Genomic DNA, 7,843 nt, shown 5'->3' with positions numbered 1-7,843 from the left:
GTAATTGTGTCCAAAAAGTGCAACAAAAATAAAATTTTATTATGACGATGGCAAATTGCAGCAATTGGTTGCTGCGTGTGATCGCGGGCGGCCCGTGTTGCTGGTGTTGCGACGTAAAGTTTCTGGGCGAAATTGCCCCATCTGAAGCTGGCCTGAGTGGCGTGATGGCCATCAGTGCGTGAGGGGCGTGAGGGGTGTGAGGGCCGCAAGGGCGGTGAGTGGCGTGAGGGCGGTGAGAGGCGTGAGGGCGGTGAGTGGCGTGAGGGCGGTGAGTGGCGTGAGGGCCGTGAGGGCGGTGAGGGCCCTGAGGGCTGTGAGGGCCGTGAGGGCTGTGAGGGCGGTGAGTGGCGTGAGGGCTATGAGTGCGTGGGGGCCGTGAGGGTGGTGAGGGCCGTGAGGGTGGTGAGGGCGGTGAGGGCGGTGAGGGCCGTGAGGGCGGTGAGGGCCGTGAGGGCGATGAGGGCCGTGAGGGCGGTGAGTTTCGTGAGGACGGTGAGTTTCGTGAGGGCCATGAGTGAGTGAGGGGCGTGAGGGCCGTGAGGGCGGTGAGGGGCGTGAGGGCCGTGAGGGCGGTGAGTGCGTGAGGGCCGTGAGGTTCAGTGAGGGTGAGTGAAGGGCTGAAGGTGAGTGTGACTGTGAGGGGCTGAAGGTGAGTGTAGCTGTGAGGGTGAGGGTGAGTGAGGGGCTTAGGTGAGTGTGGCTGTGAGGGTGAGGGTGAGTGAGGGCTACCTAAAATGCCGACCTCTGCATATGTTACCTAAAATCCACAAAGAAGGGAATCCTGGCCGCCCTATTATATCGGGCTCAGGAATGCTCACAGAGTCAATTTCCAGTTTCGTTGATAACCTCCATTATACACATCCCGCCTATAGCTTCCCGTCATACATTCGTTACACTATTCACTTTCTCGAATAAATTTCTAAAATTAATGTACCCAAGGACGCTTTTCTAGTCATCTAGTGGCAATAGATGCAACTGCTCTGTACACCAATATTCCCCATAGAGACGGCATAGAGGCGCTTGTGAGGGCATATGAAGCCCACAGGACGGACGACTTCCCGTAGGTCCACGTTCTGGCTACCCTTTCGAGCCTGGTCCTTGAGTTAAATAGTTTTGAATTCGACGGAAAATTTTCTCTTCAAACTAGAGGTACCGCACTGGGCGCAAAAATGACCCCGAACTTTGCAAATGCATTTATGGGTGATTTAGAATCAACTTTCCTCGCATCCTTTCCGCTCCAACCTATGTTCAACAAAACATTAAATGATGACGTATTTTTTATCTGGTCACACGCAGAAAATGAGCGCCTCAAGTTTATCGCCGATTTTAACTCCGCGCACCTTTCCATTCGCTTCACTGACAGTTACTCGAAAACACTCATTGATTTCTATGACATACAGTAATAAATAAGGACACAATTCTGGTCACTCACCTGTATACCGTAAGCCCACGGACAGCCAGAAATATGTGCCCTTTGACAGTTGCCACCCTCGTCCTTGCAGAACCAGTATTCTGTATAGACAGGCTCATCGGTTGAAACGCGTATGCTCTAATAACGATGATTTTGAATGCAGCACTAATGAATTAAGTGATATTTTGAAAGAATAGAGGTACCAAGAAAAAGTCATAAATGACGCAATTAGTAAGGCATGCGCCCTTGATCGCGACTTATTGTTAGGTGACAGCGGGGCTCAGGCAGAAACAAGCCGACAGGCCAACATCGTGCTCACCTTCACCAATAAGACTCCAAATGTCACCTCCATATTAAGAAAATATTTCAATATTTTAATACAGAGTAGACGCCGCGGTAAGGTTATTACTACCGTCCCCCGCGTAGTACACAGACCCTTGCGCAAGATTAAAAATTCTGCAGTTATGTCCGACACAACTGTTAGTGAGAGCACTGGGAATCGGCCATGCGGAAAGGCAAGATGTGGGGTCTGCCAACACGTGACACCGAGAAACTCCGTAGAAAGCACGAACTCCAACTTCACCTACAAGAATTATGGCAACTTGAATTGCGACACCACTAATTTGGTATTCATTTTCAAAGGCAGTACTTGCGGTATGCAGTACGTGGGCCAGACAGAGATGCCTTTCCAATTGCGGTTTAATAATCACAGAGCACATGCATAATCAATCCCTACACTCCCCCTTCGAAACATGTTAGCATGCGAGGACATTCATTTGATGAGCTCGGCGTGCGGAGTCCTCGAAGATAGTGAATCAGTGGTCTTAGTGCACCATCTTCCAGCTGACAGGCATGTATACATTGACGCTATCTAGCATGGCAGTGGCAGTAGTATCGAGCTTAGGGGGCTGGTTCGGACCGGGCGTCTAAAAAGGGAGTGAACATTGGGATAACCTGTCAGCATCAAGACATTTTCTGCCTGATTTGTGTATAGCTGTAAGATCGAATACCTGTACATTCAGGGACCGTCGACCAAGTCGTTTCGAGGGATCCTTGAGGGTAGCTAACCAGCAAAGGGCGTGGTGATCGGTTACTATCTGGAAGAAGGAACCGTAGAGGTATCGGCAAACCTTTCAAACTGCCCAAATGACGGCCAAGTACATTTTTTCTGTGGTAGTAAAGTTCCTTCCAGACTTTGCAAGGGTACGGCTGGCATACGTGATGACGCGCTCTGCGTCTTTGATGACCTGAGCGCCGACAGCCCCAACGCCATGGTCGCTGGCGTCGGTTCTTATTTGAGTGTCCGCACTTTCAATAAAATCACCGAAGATAGGAGCGGATGTTTGAGTTTTCTTGAGTGCTGCACAATAATCTTGCAGTGCCGAAGTCCAGTTGAAGGTAACTACAGCACGGAGAAGCCTGTTAAGTGGTTCGCCAATATCCGAGGAAGCCCATATAAACCCGCGGAAATATGTGCACAGACCCAGAAATCTGCCCATCTTTGACTATTTTTGGGACTGGAAATTTGGATACTTCCTGTGGTTTTTGAGGATCTGGGCGTACTCCCTCAGAATTAACGAGATGGCCGGAAACACGAATTTCGCGGGCTGCAAAACTGTACTTCTAGGAGATAAATTTCAACCAGCAGCACGGAAGGAGCCAAGGACCTGACGGAGCCTCTGTAAGTGGCCGGTGAATGTGGTAGAAAAGACAACATCATCAAGATAACAGCAGCATATGTTCCACGTTAGTCCTCTATGTAAAGCGTCCATATATGACGAGGAAAAAATTGGGGCTGGCACGAAGAATTCGTGATCCATACATAAAGTTTACCCCTTGTTACTGATGCAAGAGAATAAGGAATTAAAACAGCTTTCGGACAAATGTAATGTCAAAGGACTCGATAAAACCGAATAATTATTCGAGAGGCTTGCTTGGGAAACTGACAGCTGCAACGGCCGTCTTCGGTGGTAGGACCAAATAGTGTTAGAGTTAGACAACAGCGAGAGTCGAATTAAGGGAAGAGTGTGTCCAAATTGTCGCGGGACTGAACCAGGTGAGTCCCCGGAGGCGCTAGTTCCCCCGGGCGCAACTGCACAGAGTCGTCAAAATCAGGTTTGCGGAAGAGGCCACAAACACAACAACCAAACGAGAGGAAAAAAAAGGAAGAGTGGAATTTTTTAGGGACAGCAGGATCCAAGACATCAATCACGCGAAGTATGCCTCGGCTTCTATTGATACCATTCCTGCGTGTGTCAAATTTGTGGATAAGGTACGACTCCATTTGCTCGCGTTCGTGGTTTGATTTAAAGCCGGTCTCGAGAATGGTCACTGTTACTTTCTCGAACGAGTAATGTTCCAGCCTCATGTGTTTGGATAGTGGCAAACCAGGGAGAGAGTCGATGTGCGACTTGTGATTGTTAAATCGAAGTCTAAATGCTGTTTCCGTCTGTCCCACGTACTGCATTCCGCATACTGCATTCCGCATACGTTCGCTGAGTCGCAAGTAAGGCGCCCGCGTATCTTCAAACTGAAGTTTGATTTTGAGCTTCTTGCCATATCAGTGGAAACGATATGGTCACACACCTTGCAGCCTGATTTTAGACATGGCCCGCAGAAGGAATTTGCGGGGGCAGATACTCGGGAGTTTACCAGTGTGTCTTTTAAGTTTTTTGGGCTCCTGTAGGTAACGCGGGGAGGCGAGGTAATAGCCTGGCTTAGTCGGGGGCTTTGTTCAATTACGTTAAAATGTCTCTTCAAAATTTGGTTCGGATTCGGTAGGTTCGCGTCGTACGTTAGGACCAGATTGGTGGGCGGGCGGTCATTCCTGATCTTCGCGCGATCGGATAAAAGCTTTTTACGGTCCAGTGCCGCTGCCCTGCTGATAGCATCATCATCAACGAAAAGAGACATGGGAAGAATCTGAGAAACTAATAAGGGACATCTGTAAAGAAACGTTATCTATCGACAATGTTGAGATCGAAAGAGCCCATCGCGTGGGAGCATTTAAAGATGAAAAAAATCGGCCTATCGTTGCGCATTTTGCTGGCTGCAAAGCCAGAGAAAATGTGAGGCGAAAGGCGTTTAGGTTTAAAAATACCCCGATCAGCGTCTCGGAAGACTTCAGTCCCCTAGTTCAAGAAAAACTGCGGAAACTCTGGAACTACGCGAAAGAGAAAAGGCAAAATAAAGAAAACCGGGTCTATTTCAACTATGATAAGTTACTAATAAATGGGCAGACGTTTATCTGGGACAGCGACACGTGTCAACCAGTCCTGCATCGTCCGACTAATTCCGAGATCGTAGCAGAATGACGACACCTACCTCCTATCAACAGACCAAGCAAAAATGACATTGTTGATATGCCAGAGAAACCTACTGTTTTTGTGGTGAACTGCCGTAGCATCATGAATAAAGTTGATGAGCTTGCATCTTTAATAATGACTTTGAATCCACAGATTGTTATGGGGACCGAATCTTGGTTGGACGATACGGTCTCTGACACTGAGGTTTTTCCGCCGGGATTTACGGTATATCGTGAAAACAGACATCGACACGGAGGAGGAGTCTTTTTGCTGGTTTCATCTTGGTGGAGTAGCTGTGCAGTTAAATTTGAGAATGACTCTGAGTCGGTGTGGTGTCGCGTTCGTTTTCCCAAAGGGAACACTGTGGTGTTTGGAACTATCTACCATCCGCCAGACGGAAGTGAAACAGGCATATCTTTACTCTCAGATATGTTATCAGTGATACCAGACACCGTCTTTTTGGGAGGCGATTTTAATTTGCCAGACTTTTCGTGGTTAACTGGGACGACGGCAAGAAGCAATCTCGTGTTTATTCTATATTCACAGAATTGATAGATACATTTGGTCTCATTCAGTATGTCATGAAGCCGACTTGACTGACGGCAATTTTAGATCTCGTCTTATGCAATGACCCAAATATTGTTTCTAGCGCCCAGGTATATCCTGGAATAAGTGATCACGATGTTGTTGTTACCGAGTTGAATGTATCAGGCGTAACTAAGAGCCACGCAGAGTACTCATCTATGAAAACGGTAATTTTGACGCCATCAATAATGCATTACAGACATATTTTTTTAACTTTGTCATGTTTATCTGAGTCTTGTACAACAGAGGAGATTTGGATTTGGTTTCGCAATAAAATATTGGAATTAGTTGAGGATTTTGTACCTTCAAGAACTTTGCGGCAAAGGCGTAAACAAAAACCTTGGTTTAATGCCGAAATACGGAAACTACTGGGAAAAGCAAGGCGGGCTTACAAAAAACGTTGTAAAGATAACTCTGTCCTTAATTTGCAAAGGTTAAAATATATTAATAATCAATTAAAAGTAACAATAAAGTTAGCTAAGCAGTCATTTTTTACTAGGCTAAACTGCGATCTTAAACGAAACCCAAAGGTATTCTGGAAATATCTGAAGACATGCAGGAAAGACGATATTTCTATCCCAGTTCTTAATGTTGACGGCCAAATGCTAAAGGAAAATGCGGAGAAGGCAGAATGCTTCAATTCCTACTTTAAATCGGTATTTTCTCCGGGACTCTCTGGGTATGTGGTAGAGTCACCAAATACGTGTTTTACTTGCATGATGGCGGATATTGATATTGATGTTCATGGTATTGCCTCTCTTTTGCGCGGCCTAGATCAGTCAAAGGCTACTGGCCCTGATGGTATATCACCAGAGACCGTATTTTACGCAAATGCCTATTTTTTTCCTTGCGTTCCAATCGCCCCATTTCGATAAATGAGCACGAATTACAGGTCAAGGATGGCTTTTATGGTGGTTTTATAGTGCCTATAAATGCCTATTTTGGGTGTTGGTGCCTAAACTCCGATAAATGCCTATAAATGCCTTTTTTCTCAAATTGGCGCTTAAATCAGCACTATGTAGCGTCAAGTTTCGCTTTCGAGTGCAATTTGATACCTTTATTCATTCTACCTTGAAATATTTACTGTTCTGAATTTTATGGGTTTGAACCTGGTCCTCTTTTTAACACTCCCCCCCCCCCCCCCCCCCCGCCCCCCCTCTTTTTGCGCCGGTGCAACCGGAGCGGGGGTTCTGCATGCATGCTTTACGGGTGGCTTTCCCGCAGGACTTCGCGGTGGACGCACAACTCTACTCCCCAGGTGAACTATGATACCGTCAGGGGCAAAGAAAGTGATGGGGAAAAATTACGCCCACCTCCCCTCGCGGGAGCTCTGGTGTGATGAATGTTCCATTGGTGTTTCCGTTGGGTTGATACTCTAAAGGAACCGTCGTATCAAGCAATCGTCGAGTACTGCGAGAGAGTCAACGAGCTTATTGGTTCAGCCAAGGCCGTGTTCCTGAAGGCACCCTCTCGCGTGCGCGTCTTCAAGGAGATGCTGCCTGATATGCCCCTTCCGCCAGAACCCGTCGTCACACGATGGGGAACGTGGCTAGAAGCTGTTGAGTACTACAACTGCTACTTTTCGGACACCAAGGCCGTGATCAACGGCCTTCCAATTGACGAGAATGTTGCAGTCACAAAGAGCTCAAGCTGTCCTCTCCGTGAATAGCCTTTCAGGAGACCTGCGTACCTTTGCGCCAACTTCACGTTCTTAGCGGATTCTATCAAAAAACTTGAAAGTGCGGGAGAAACTCTTGTTACGAACAATACGCTAATTCACCATGCACAGGAAAGAATCGCCACCGTTCCCGAAGGACCCGTCGCCGAAAAGGCACGTGCGAAGCTGCAATCGGTCTTGGACAAAAACAAGGGGTTTTCTGTCCTTAAAGAAGCTTCAGAAGTCCGTGCTGGTGAGCATGCACTGTAGGATCCCAGTGTCAATTAACCCATCGAATCTTCCCAAGTATAAGTACGCACCAATCACATCTGTCGATGTCGAGCGTTCGTTCTCCGCGCACAAACTCATTCTCAGCGACAAGAGGCACAGTTTTGAACCCGGAAATCTGGAGTTGCTGGTAGTTACCTATTGTTTCTATATTTTCATAGTGATTCTTAAACTAGGTTCCACGTTCTGTCCAAACACAATTCTTAATATTTATATTTCGAATCAGCGTATGTGTATTTGGCAGTGTTGATAGGTCTTGCCTGTATAATTAAGGTACCTGTAAAAAATTGCTAAAGTTTGTACGTAAGTTCTCACGTAACATGTTAATTTCTTAACAAACCTTGTCTATCTTGCATTTATTATTCTCTTGATTTATTGTAATTTAATTGCGTCAGGCAGACACAACTTTGCGCTTTTATAAATCAGTATTACCATATTTCAAGTATTGTTTCTCCTGCCTGTTTCACAATATGCGACGCTTGAGTGACTTTCGAATCTGAACATGTATGTAAGCAATGTGCTTATGAAATTAAGCCAATTGATCGCCATTAGCCCAGAGGTATTACGGGGCAATTCCACGTCTAATGTCAATGTATA

At 46.6% G+C, this 7,843-nt stretch overlaps 1 pseudogene; it reads left to right on the top strand.

Annotated features, from left to right (window-relative positions):
• The first annotated feature begins 4,851 nt into the window (after window positions 1-4,851).
• On the top strand, window positions 4,852-6,970 carry LOC115322577 (annotated as a pseudogene).
• Window positions 6,971-7,843: the final 873 nt, after the last annotated feature.

The sequence above is a fragment of the Ixodes scapularis genome, unplaced genomic scaffold (assembly GCF_016920785.2).
Source record: "Ixodes scapularis isolate PalLabHiFi unplaced genomic scaffold, ASM1692078v2 PGA_scaffold4__175_contigs__length_147842914, whole genome shotgun sequence".
NCBI classification, from domain to species: domain Eukaryota; kingdom Metazoa; phylum Arthropoda; class Arachnida; order Ixodida; family Ixodidae; genus Ixodes; species Ixodes scapularis.
Note: the sequence above shows the minus strand (reverse complement) of the source record. Positions and strands in the feature narration are given on the sequence as shown.